This window comes from Capricornis sumatraensis, chromosome 9 (assembly GCF_032405125.1).
Source record: "Capricornis sumatraensis isolate serow.1 chromosome 9, serow.2, whole genome shotgun sequence".
NCBI classification, from domain to species: Eukaryota; Metazoa; Chordata; class Mammalia; order Artiodactyla; family Bovidae; genus Capricornis; species Capricornis sumatraensis.
The window spans coordinates 40,289,279-40,302,739 of NC_091077.1; positions in this window are offsets into that span (position 1 = coordinate 40,289,279).

Sequence of the window (13,461 nt, forward strand, 5' to 3'; positions counted from 1 at the left end):
AGTGATTGTATGAGTAAATGGACCCTTGCAAGTTGCCTGGGTCATGCAGGCGGAGCCATCACGAATGGATTAATGCCCTCATAAAAGAGACCTCAGAGATCTAGCTTAACCCTTCTGTCACATGACTTTACAGGAAAAGGCACCCACCTAGGAAGTGTGCTCTCATCAGACCCCTAATCTATAGTTGCCTTGATCTTGGTTTCCAATTCTCCAAAAATAAGAGAAATATATATATATTTTCACTAGGGAACCCAGTCTGTGGTATTTTGTCATAGCCTGCATGGATTAAGAAAATGGCAAAGAAAAGAATTACTTTCCATTCCTCTTAATTATCAAAACTCAGAGAGATTTAAATAGCTCTATGGTAATAAGGCTAGAATCAGAAAACGCCAGGGTGCATCAAACACTACATAATTTACCATTGGTGAAAGCAGTAAACATTCTCTTATTCCAAATTTTCTTACAACCTTTTCAATTTAAAAAAGGGAGAAGAAGAAAAGGCATCTTTAAACATCAAGGTTATCTGTTTTCCAAAGAGGCTGGCATGAACTTCTGGATGGAATTGCAGCTCTCTACCAGCTACCCTTGCCCTCAGTACTTCAAGCACAAAGCCAGAATTGGCTACTGCAGATATACAGCATGCTTCCTCACCAGCTCTAGAGAGAAAACAGATTTCCTATGACAGAGAGCAGATCCAAATGTTTCCATGAAAACAGCAGATGATGCACAGGAACACTTCCTAGAACTTTTTTTTTTTTTTTTTTTACCAGGAAATGCGATCAGAGTGTGCTTCTGTGCTCACTGTAAAGAACAAGGGTTAGCAAGTCTCTGTGGTCCCTGGGTAATGAGGCCCAAATGGGAGGCATCCAGAAGCCTCCAACCTAAGTGTCTCTCTCAGGAAGAATTTGAGCAAACTCTGGGAGATACTGCAGGACAGAAGAGCCTGACATGCTACAGTCCATGGGGTGGCAAAGGATCAGACACGACTTTAGTGTGTGAACAACAACAGGAAGATGTGGTTGATATTTTAGAACTCACATTTTGGAAAAAAAATGGGAGGAACTTCCATACCATGTATGGTGTATTTTCAGTATATTTTATACATCATGAAAATAAACAAAGTATACTTCGGTGCCAGCATAGAGATAAACCAGCTGACCCTCAGAACACAACACTGATCCTTATGTTTGACTCAAGCATGTGTGGAATTGTGTTTAATAGGAGATATATATGGCACGTCAGTGAGTAAAGAAAGTACTGTGTAGTAATGGAGCTGGAAAAATTGGTCATCCTGGTTATCCATATGAAGAATGTTACTGATTCTCTGCTTCTATCACTATTGATAATCAACTCTAGAAGGAGAGTAAAGACTGACATTTCAAACGGAAAACTCTGGAAGAAAATATAACTGATCTTAGAGTAAAAAGTTTCTTAAACAAGATACCCAGATGATAGCTATATAAAAAAGATTGACAAATGAGGTGGCTTAGACTACATTAAAATGAAAAGCTTCTTTTCATGAAAAGAAATGCTTAAGGGGGGTAAAAATTTCTTTAGACACATGGAGAAGATATTTGCACAAATGTGTTAGGCTAATAATCAATGCAAAGATGATATTTTTTAAAATGGTAGAAACAGTAAAAAGCAAGACAATCTAGCGTGGACGTGGAAGAGAGAAATAAACATATCTTTCTCAGAAACAGAAAAGAAAAAAACCCACATGTGATCAGTAAGCACACAGGAACTTCAACAGCCTCCTTAGTAATGAGGCTGATGCAGACCTGTGCACAATGAGATGACAGTGCATATCAATTCAACTGGAAAATTTTAGAAGTTTGGCAACACTGAGTATCAGGGTCTCTGAAACTTTGAAAAGCCAGTATGGATAAATTTTACAAAATTGTACATTCATGTACTTTGTGACCCAGCATCTCCACTCCTAAAATGGTACCGAGGAGTCAGTGTGCAAAAAAGTACAGGTGACATGTAAAAAGTGTTCCTAATAGCAGTCTGCATATTGACAGAGAATGGATAAATAAATTGAGTTCTACAACACTGAAAAGAATGATCTATTGTTATCTACTGCTGCTGCTGCTGCTAAGTCGCTTCAGTCGTGTCTGACTCTGCAACCCCATAGATGGCAGCCCCCCAGGCTCCTCTGCCCCTGGGATTCTCTAGGCAAGAATACTGGATTGGGTTGGCATTTCCTTCTCCAATGCATGAAAGTGAAAAGTGAAAGTGAAGTCACTCAGCCCTGCCCGACTCTTATCGACCCCGTGGACTGCAGCCTACCAGGCTTCTCCATCCATGGGATATTCCAGAGAAGAGTACTGAGTGGGTTGCCATTGCCTTCTCTGCCATTGTTATACATAGGTTAATAAACACTATGTTTTAGTAACAGGATGTTGAGTTTAAAATATATAAACAGAAGTTAGTAAAAACAATAGGAAAAAAAGTAGAATACCTTTTATATCAAAGAGTGTTCTTCCTATATTTTCTTTGAAGAGTTTTATAGTATCTGGCAGGCTTTCTAAAGAAACATTTCTCCAAGAAAGGCATACAGATGGGTAAAAGGAACATGAAAATATGCTCAGCATCACTAAACAAGAGAAATATAGATCAAAAAATATAGATCAAAACTACAATGAGGTTGATACCTCACACCTCTCAGGTGGTGCTAATGGTAAAGAAACTGCCTGCCAATGCAGAGGCATAAGAGATGCAGGTTCAGTCCCTGGCTTGGGAAGATCCCCTGGAGGAGGCCACTCCAGGATCCTGCCTGGAGAATCCCATGAACCAAGGAGCCTGGCAGGCTACAGTCATTGGGTTGCAAAAAGTCAAATATAACCGAAGCAACTCAACACGCATGCATGGTAATTTTATTCCTATTGTTTTAAGGAATCTCCATACTGTTCTCCATAGTGGTTGTATCCATTTACATTCTCATCAACGGTGCAAGAGATTTCCCTCTTCTCCATACCCCTTCCAGCCATTTTTACCACTGAGTAATCAGCCATAAAGAGGATCTCATTTTAAAAAGGATACTCATTTTATGGTTAAGTAATCAGCCATAAAAAGGAGCTCATTAGAAGTCAGTTCTAATGTGTGAATGAACCTAGAGCCTGTATAACAACACACAGTGAAGTAAGTGAGAAAGAGAAACACAAACATTGTATATTAATGTGTATATATGGAATCTGGAAAGAGAGTACTGATGAACCTGTTGGCAGGGCAGCAGTGGAGATGCAGGCATAGCAGACTTGTGGACATGATGTGGGAAGCAGAGGGTGGGACGAATCAAAGGTGTAGCACTGAAACATACACTTTACCATATGTGAGGAAGATGACCAGTGGGAATTAGATGTATGATGCAGGGAGTTCAAACCGGGTGCTTTGTGACAGTCTAGAGGGGTGGAATTGGGTGGCTTAAGGGAGTGGGTATATATGTATACCTATGGTTGATCCACGTTGATGTATGGCAGAAATCAATATAATTTTGTAAGGCAATTACCCTCCAATTAAAAATAAATAAATTTTTCAAAGAAAGTTACTCTGGTCACCTGCTCCCAAATGACATAGAACTATCTTTTAAGTAGAATTAACTCTTCTGTTCAGACCACAAATTCAGCACCCACAGGACTACCAAATTCTTGTCTGGGATTTGCAGCTGTGCATTTCAGCTATGATCCGGCAGCAGGAGTGTTCTCTTTTATTAAAAAGAAGAAGAAGAAGAAGAAGAAGAAGAAGAAGAAGAAGAAGAGGGGTAATGTGGGTGTTGTGAGCACAGCAGCTGACCTCCTGACGGACAAGGGAGACAATGGGACAGCGTTAGAACAGCAGGCAGGCTCAAGGGAGATCTGACACTTTTTGTAGGTTAGTAGCCTATATTTATGGCCTCAAGACAAAGAAAAATACCGCCGGAAGGGTGGCATTAGGTGATTGGTTAGGGTGCTAGAGAGGCCGGGCATTTTGCCTATTTGTGGTCAGGAAGTTGGCCTGTAAGGATAGAGGAGATTTCAGCAATGGTTACGTGGGGATCAGTCAGTTTTGGAGACGACCTTGATTCTGGGCCCTACTTCTGTGGCATGTCTGTAAGGCTTTCCACCTTTGGCCTTGGGAGAGGACTCCATAGAAGATGGGCATAAAAAGAGTTGCCTAGAGCCCTCAGGCGATGGTGTGGACCAGCAGTTTTCAGCCTCATTTTATTCAGAAAACCCTCTGCAAGCGGTTTAACTATAAACATAAGAAGTAGGAAATAGGTGGGGTCTGTGAATTACTCTGCAAATGCTTGCTATGATTTTCAGTGGCAGTGGTAACAGTTCTGTGGTGACTGACATGGCTAGACTTCTAATATTTTCATCTCCTTTGGGCATAACATGCTCAGGGGGAAGCAGGTATATCTGGACATTAATATGATCTCTGAAATTCAGAGGCAAAGTACACAGCCCCTGGTTTGTAGCGGCAAGGAATGGCTCAGAAAATATCCTGTCTCCTGGTCCCAATCAGGTAGACGAAATTCCAAACAGTCTAATAAATAATCTCCAGACGGTTATAGATGTGAAGTCTCACCTGCCCTGGTTCAGTCCCTCCTCCAACTGAGGCAATTGCTTCAGGGAGAGGAAAAGAGGCAGCTTCTTTCCTGGAAAGAGGAAAAGCTGCCTCTTTTCCTCTCTTTCTTTCTCCTGCTGACCCCATTATAAGAATAGGCGCTGACTGAGAGGATCACACCAGCAGCAGGGATCTTAGCCTGGAAGCAGGGCATTTAAATGTTTTAAAAACTTGTGACTTTTAAGGGATACAAAGGAAGGAACTTTGAACAATGAGAAGACATTCTGTTTCAAAGTGAAAGAAAAATAAGACGAATGACCAGTGTAGGGGAGCAAAATTACCACCGCAAAATGTTTCTCTGGTATTAGGATTATTTTAGGTTGTTTATTTTTCAGAAACAGAATGCTCAGGAAACTTTCTTTTTTCCCTCCCCCTGAACTGCTTAAAAGCATTTAGATAGGGGACTTCCTCCAAGAAAGGAGCTCTGTCACCAGAGATAACTAAAAGCAATAGGAGCTGGGCATAGTAGGCTGGGAAATTGACCAAGGCCTATTTGCTCCCAATCTGCTCTGTGTCTCACTTCTGTATATGGCAAGACAAGTACTTGTTTACCAAACTTTTGCTTTTCCCATTCCTATGTGCATTGTCTTCCTCACCTTTGACGTACTAGACCCCTAAACCCACCAACTTTGCTCAGAATGAATACATTCTGATTGCCTGATTGCCTCTGAGTCTCATATTCTTCTAGAGCCATCCACCTTACCTATGTATCAGTTCAGTTCAGTCGCTCAGTCATGTCCGACTCTTTGCAACCCCATGAATCGCAGCATGGCAGGCCTCCCTGTCCCTCACCATCTCCTGGAGTTCACTCAGACCCACGTCCATCGAGTCAGTGATGCCATCTAGCCATCTCATCCTCTGTCATCCCCTTCTTATCCTGCCCCCAATCCCTCCCAGCATCAGAGTTTTTTCCAATGAGTCAACTCTTCACATGAGGTGGCCAAAGTACTGGAGTTTCAGCTTTAGCATCATTCCTTCCAAAGAAATCCCAAGGCTGATCTCATTCAGAATGGACTGGCTGGATCTCCTTGCAGTCCAAGGGACTCTCAAGAGTCTTCTCCAACACCACAGTTCAAACGCATCAATTCTCTGGCGCTCAGCCTTCTTCACAATCCAACTCTCACATCCATACATGACCACAGGAAAAACCATAGCCTTGACTATGGACCTTGGTCGGCACAGTAATGTCTCTGCTTTTGAATATACTATCTAGGTTGGTCATAACTTTTCTTCCAAGGAGTAAGCGTCTTTTAATTTCATGGCTGCAATCACCATCTGCAGTGATTTTGGAGCCCCCCAAAATAAAGTCTGACACGGTTTCCACTGTTCCCCATCTATTTCACATGAAGTGATGGGACCGGATGCCATGATCTTCGTTTTCTGAATGTTGAGCTTTAAGCCAACATTTTCACTCTCCTCTTTCACTTTCATCAAGAGGCTTTTGAGTTCCTCTTCACTTTCTGCCATAAGGGTGGTGTCATCTGCATATCTGAGGTTATTGTTATTTCTCCTGGCAATCTTGATTCTAGCTTGTGTTTCTTCCACCCCAGCATTTCTCAAAACTCTGCACAGAAGTTAAATAAGCAGGGTGACAATATACAGCCTTGACATACTCTTTTTCCTATTTGGAACCAGTCTGTTGTTCCATGTCCAGTTTTAACTGTTGCTTCCTGTCCTGCATACAGATTTCTCAAGAGGCAGGTCAGGTGGTCTGGTATTCCCATCTCTTTCAGAATTTTACACAGTTTATTGTGATCCACACAGTCAAAGGCTTTGGCATAGTCAATCAAGCAGAAATAGATGTTTTTCTGGAACTCTCTTGCTTTTTTGATGATCCAGCAGATGTTGCCAATTTGATCTCTGGTTCCTCTGCCTTTTCTAAAATCATCTTGAACATTGGAAGTTCATGGTTCACGTATTGTTGAGGCCTGGCTTGGAGAATTTTGAGCATTACTTTACTAGCATGTGAGATGAGTGCAACTGTGTGGTAGTTTGAGCATTCTTTGGCATCACCTCTCTTTGGGATTGAAATGAAAGCTGACCTTTGCCAGTCCTGTGGCCACTGCTGAGTTTTCCAAATTTGCTGCCATATTGAGTCCAGCATTTTTACAGCATCATCTTTCAGGATTTGAAACAGCTCAACTGGAATTCCATCACCTCCTCTAACTTTGTTTTTAGTGATGCTTTCTAAGGCCCACTTGACTTCACATTCCAAGATGTCTGGCTCTAGATTAGTGATCACACCATCATGGTTTTCTGGGTCGTGAAGATCTTTTTTGTACAGTTCTTCCATGTATTCTTGCCACTTCTTCTTAATATCTTCTGCTTCTGTTAGGTCCAGACCATTTTTGTCCTTTATTGAGCCCATCTTTCCATGAAATGTTCCCTTGGTATCTCTAATTTTCTTGAAGAGATCTCTAGTCTTTCCCATTCTGTTGTTTTCCTCTATTTCTTTGCATTGATCACTGAAGAAGGCTTTCTTATCTCTTCTTGCTATTCTCTGGAACTCTGCATTCAGATGCTTATATCTTTCCTTTTCTCCTTGCTTTTCACCTCTCTTCTTTTCACAACTATTTGTAAGGCCTCCCCAGACAGCCATTTTGTTTTTTTGCATTTCTTTTCCATGGGGATGGTCTTGATCCCTGTCTCCTGTACAGTGTCGTGAACCTCATTCCATAGTTCATCAGGCACTCTATCTATCAGATCTAGGCCCTTAAATCTATTTCTCACTTCCACTGTATAATCATAGGGATTTGAATAGGTCATACCTGAATGGTCTAGTGGCTTTCCTTGCTTTCTTCAATTTGAGTCTGAATTTGATAATAAGGAGTTCATGATCTGAGCCACAGTCAGCTCCTGGTCTTGTTTTTGTTGACTGTATAGAGCTTGTCCATTTTTGGCTGCAAAGAATATAATCAATCTGATTTTGGTGTTGACCATCTGGTGATGTCCATGTGTAGAATCTTCTCTTGTGTTGTTGGAAGAGGGTGTTTGCTATGACCAGAGCATTTTCTTGGCAAAACTCTATTAGTCTTTGCCCTGCTTCATTCCACATTCCAAGGCCAAATTTTCCTGTTACTCCAGGTGTTTCTTGACTTCCTACTTTTGCATTCCAGTCCCCTATAATGAAAAGGACATCTTTTTTTGGATGTTAGTTCTAAAAGGTCTTGTAGGTCTTCATAAAACTGTTCAACTTCAGTTTCTTCAGCGTTACTGTTTGGGTCATAGACTTGGATAACTGTGATATTGAATAGTTTGCCTTGGAGATGAACAGAGATCATTCTGTCGTTTTTGAGATTGCATCCAAGTACTGCATTTCAGACTCTTTTGTTGACCATGATGGCTACTCCATTTCTTCTGAGGGATTCCTGCCTGCAGTAGTAGATGTAATGGTCATCTGAGTTAAATTCACCCATTTCAGTCCATTTTAGTTCACTGATTCCTAGAATGTTGACGTTTACTCTTGCCATCTCCTTTTTGACCACTTCCAATTTGACTTGATTCATAGATCTAACATTGCAGGTTCCTATGCAATGTTGCTCTGTACAACATCAGACCTTGCTTCTGTTACCGCTCACATCCACAGCTGGGTATTGTTTTTGTTTTGATTCTATCCGTTTATTCTTTCTGGAGTTATTTCTCCATTGATCTTCAGTAGCATATTGGGCACCTACTGACCTGGGGAGTTCCTCTTTCAGTATCCTATCATTTTGCCTTTTCGTACTGTTCATGGGGTTCTCAAGGCAAGAATACTGAAGTGATTTGCCATTCCCTTCTCCAGTGGACCACATTCTGTCAGACCTCTCCACCATGACCCACCCGCCTTGGGTTGCCCCGCAGGCATGGCTTGGTTTCATTGAGTTAGACAAGGCTGTGATCCTAGTGTGATTAGATTGACTAGTTTTCTGAGGTCAGGGGTGGCAGGGAGAAGCCACCTCATGCCTGAGGCCAGGGGTGGTGGCCCTGAGGACCCACCCCATGCTGGAGGCCAGGGACGGCTGCCAGGATTAGCCACCCCATGCCCAAGCCCAGCGGTGGCAGCCTGGAGGAGCAACCCGAGGAGGTGTGGCTGCGAGGGTGGGCACAGGAGGGCCTAGAGGAGCTATCCCACGTTGAAGGTCAGGAATGGCAGTGTTAAGGAGATACCCCTCGTCCAAGGTAAGAAACAGCGGCTGTGCTTGGCTGGAGCAGCTGTGAAAAGATACCCCACGCCCAAGGTAAGAGAAACCCAAGTCAGATGGTAGGTGTTGCAAGGGGGCATCAGAGGGCAGACACACTGAAACCATACTCACAGAAAACTAGTCAATCTTACCTATGTATAGTAATTGTCTTTGCTTCCCCAGCCCCCCCATCTCATGTCAATTTAATTCTTAGACTAGCTACAAGAACCTAGAAGGTTAGAGGAAAAACTTTCCTGCCCACAAATCATTTTTTTTAAACTAAAGCAGTTTAAAAACTGTGGCTGACCAAACTTGTTTTGTTTGCCCCTCCCCACTGCAAGCTGAGATCTAAGATTGGGTGTGTCTAGGTTGTAATGGAACAAAATATGCTGCCCTATTTGTGTCTCCTTGGCATTAGGGTTATCTAGAATAACTAATTTTAAGAAACCAAAGACTCAAGAAGAGCTTTACTTTCCCCTTAACTGCCTTAAAGAATTTAGATAAAGGGCCTATTTTAGAAAGGAGTACTATCACCAGAGATACCTCCAGAGTATGTGCTAGGTAGAGTAGACTTGGGGGAACTTAGCAAGGCCTTGGAGAAGGCAATGGCACCCTACTCCAGTACTCTTGCCTGGAAAATCCCATGGATGGAGGGGCCTGGTGGGCTGCAGTCCATGGGATCGCTAGCAGTCGGAAACGACTGAGTGACTTCACTTTCACTTTTCACTTTCATGCATTGGAGAAGGAAATGGCAATCCACTCCAGTGTTCTTGCCTGGAGAATCCCAGGGACGGGGGAGCCTGGTGGGGTTGCACAGAGTCAGACACGATTGATGCGACTTAGCAGCCACAAGGCCTATTTGATCGAAGTCTTCTCTGTTTCCCATTGATTTTGCCTGGTATGTCAAACATTTGTTTTTCCCATCTTTCAAAAATTGATTTCCCTCTTTGAAGTCCTAGCTCCTACCTTTCTCCTGAAATCCAAATGGCATATAAGCATCAATTGCCTGAATGTCTGTGTGCTATATATTTGGAGTCCCCAAACATAGAAAATTAAATGTATTTTTTCCTCATATTAATCTGTCTCATATCATTTTAGTTATGAGACCAGCCCAATGCCCTCACAAGTGTAGAAGAAAATTATTGCCTCCCCTAAAACAGGCTCAGTCCTGATGCTGCTCCACATACATTCACCATTTAGGTTTTCTCACCCTGTCCCATGTTGCCCAGCACCACCATTGTGCTGAAGGTGCTGAAGTCTTCCCTAACCTCACTCACATATATCCCACTGTTTACACAGCATCTCCCACTTGTGTGTCTAGGATGATCTTTAAGAACTGAACAAGGCCAAACCTCACTCAAGTCACCATCCCTTTCCGTCTATAGTCTTCTCCCTTCCAGGTAATGTCAGTGCCACCGTTTGTTTGCACATGGGGTCATCCACATAATTGTCTTTCTCTCTTATCTACACATCTACAATCCTGTGACCTCCCCAAGTCTATCTGGAATCCAGTTACTCTGCTTATTTCCATCATCGTTGCCCTAGCCTTGGGCAGTTCTCAGCTTGTCACTCACTCTCTTGACCACCTGAGAAGGATGACCAGGTCTTCTGAACCAACTTTCAGCTCTCCACCAGCCAGCTCTGCCTTCAGGCCTCCAAGGAAAAGGCCAGCATCCCATCACTTCAAGTACAAAGAATTTGCTCACTTACCCATCAAAAGAGGAAAGATATTTCTGGTCAGAGCTCAGATTTGAAAGTTTCCACTAAATGAGCAGAAAATGCAGTCTGGTGAATTGCTCCCTGCAACCCCCAGCACAGGAACACTCCAGAGAACTGTCCTTGTCCAGGCAAATGCAGACAGAGTAGAGAGCAAGGACAGGTAAACCTCTAGCCTGTTTGAGAAATGACACCCAGGATGGGAGGCAGTAGAGAATATAAGCCTGTGGCTTGAGACCTTATTTTTGGGGTGAAGGGGGGGAGATGACACTTGATAACCTACGTTTCTAGGAAATGAAAACGAAACCATGGCAATCATGTTCACATCTTTCTCTACAGCAGAAATATTTCCCAGAAGAGAAAAATACAACAGTGTAACTTTAGGAATCTCAGTGAGTAAGGAGAGGGCACGGAGATACTAGGGGCAAGGAAAGGCAGGTTTCCAAGGACCCCTGGGAGGTCACCTAATGAAGACACCCAGGGGAGCACAAGGGACAGGGAAGGAGGAAGGCTGTGAGCAACTTTCCAAAGCTTCCAGTGAATGAGGGAGAAACATTTCTCTAACTTTTATCTGTTTTTATTTTTTCTTAATTTAAAATTTTATATTCATAATCACAGAAAACTAGCCAATCTGATCACATGGACCACAGCCATGTCTAACTCAGTGAAACTAAGCCATGCCCTGTGGGGCCACCCAAGACAGGTGGGTCATGGTGGAGAGGTCTGACAAAATGTGGTCCACTGGAGAAGGGAATGGCAAGCCACTTCAGTATTCTTGCCTTGAGAACCCCATGAACAGTACTAAAAGGCAAAATGATAGGATATTGAAAGAGGAACTCCCCAGGTCAGTAGGTGCCCAATATGCTACTGGAGATGAGTGGAGAAATATCCCCAGAAAGAGTGAAGGGATGGAGCCAAAGCAAAAACAATACCCAGCTGTGGATGTGACTGGTGATAGAAGCAAGGTCCGATGTTGTAAAGAGCAATATTGCATAGGAACCTGGAATGTCAGGTCCATGAATCAAGGCAAATTGGACGTGGTCAAACAAGAGATGGCAAGAGTGAACGTCAACATTCTAGGAATCAGCGAACTAAAATGGACTGGAATGGTGAATTTAATGCAGATGACCATTATATCTACTACTGCGGGCAGGAATCCCTCAGAAGAAATGGAGTAGCAATCATAGTCAACAAAAGAGTCCGAAATGCAGTACTTGGATGCAATCTCAAAAACGACAGAATGATCTCTGTTCATTTCCAAGGCAAACCATTCAATATCACAGTAATCCAAGCCTATGCCCCAACCAGTAATGCTGAAGAAGCTGAAGTTGAACAGTTTTATGAAGACCTACAAGGCCTTTTAGAACTAACACCCCAAAAGGATGTCCTTTTTATTATAGGGGACTGGAATGCAAAAGTAGGAAGTCAAGAGACACCTGGAGTAACAGGCAAATTTGGCCTTGGAATGTGGAATGAAGCAGGGCAACGGCTAATAGAGTTTTGCAAAGAAAATGCACTTGTCATAGCAAACACCCTCTTCCAACAACACAAGAGAAGATTCTACACATGGACATCACCAGATGGTCAACACCAAAATCAAATTGATTATATTCTTTGCAGCCAAAGAGTGAGAAGCTCTATATAGTCAAAAACAAGACCAGGAGCTGACTGTGGCTCAGATCATGAACTCCTTATTACCAAATTCAGACTGAAATGGAAGAAAGTAGGGAAAACCACTAGCCTATTCAGGTATGACTTAAATCAAATCCCTTATGATTATACAGTGGAAGTGAGAAATAGATTTAAGGGACTAGATCTGATAGATAGAGTGCCTGATGAACTATGGGCGGAGGTTCATGACATTGTACAGGAGACAAGGATCAAGACCAGGCCCATGGAAAAGAAATGCAAAAAAGCAAAATGGCTGTCTTGAGAGGCCTTACAAATAGCTGTGGAAAGAAGAGAGGTGAACAGCAAAGGAGAAAAGGAAAGATATAAGCATCTGAATGCAGAGTTCCAAAGAATAGCAAGGAGAGATAATAAAGCCTTCCTCAGTGATCAATGCAAAGAAATAGAGGAAAACAACAGAACGGGAAAGACTAGAGATCTCTTCAAGAAAATTAGAGATACCAAGGGAACATTTCATGGAAAGATGGGCTCAATAAAGGACAGAAATGGTATAGACCTAACAGAAGCAGAAGATATTAAAAAGAGGTGGCAAGAATACACAGAAGAACTGTACAAAAAAGATCTTCATGACCCAGATAATCACAATGGTATGATCACTCACCTAGAGCCAGACATCCTGGAATGTGAAGTCAACTGGGCCGTAGGAAGCATCACTATGAACAAAGCTAGTGGAGGTGATGGAATTCTAATTGAGCCTTTTCAAATCCTGAAAGATGATGCTGTGAAAGTGCTGCACTCAATATGCCAGCAAATTTGGAAAACTCAGCAGTGGCCACAGGACTGGCAAAGGTCAGTTTTCATTCCAATCCCAAAGAGAGGCGATGCCAAAGAATGCTCAAACTACCACACAATTGCACTCATCTCACATGCTAGTAAAGTAATGCTCAAAATTCTCCAAGCCATGCTTCAGCAATACGTGAACTGTGAACTTCCAGATGTTCCAGATGGTTTTAGAAAAGGCAGAGGAACCAGAGATCAAATTGGCAACATCTGCTGGATCATCAAAAAAGCAAGAGAGTTCCAGAAAAACATCTATTTCTGCTTGATTGACTATGCCAAAGCCTTTGACTGTGTGGATCACAATAAACTGTGTAAAATTCTGAAAGAGATGGGAATACCAGACCACCTGACCTGCCTCTTGAGAAACCTGTATGCAGGTCAGGGAGCAACAGTTAGAGCTGGACATGGAACAACAGACTGTTTCCAAATAGGAAAAGGAGTATGTCAAGGCTGCTTATTTAACTTCTATGCAGAGTTATGAGAAATGCTGGGGTGGAAGAAACACAAG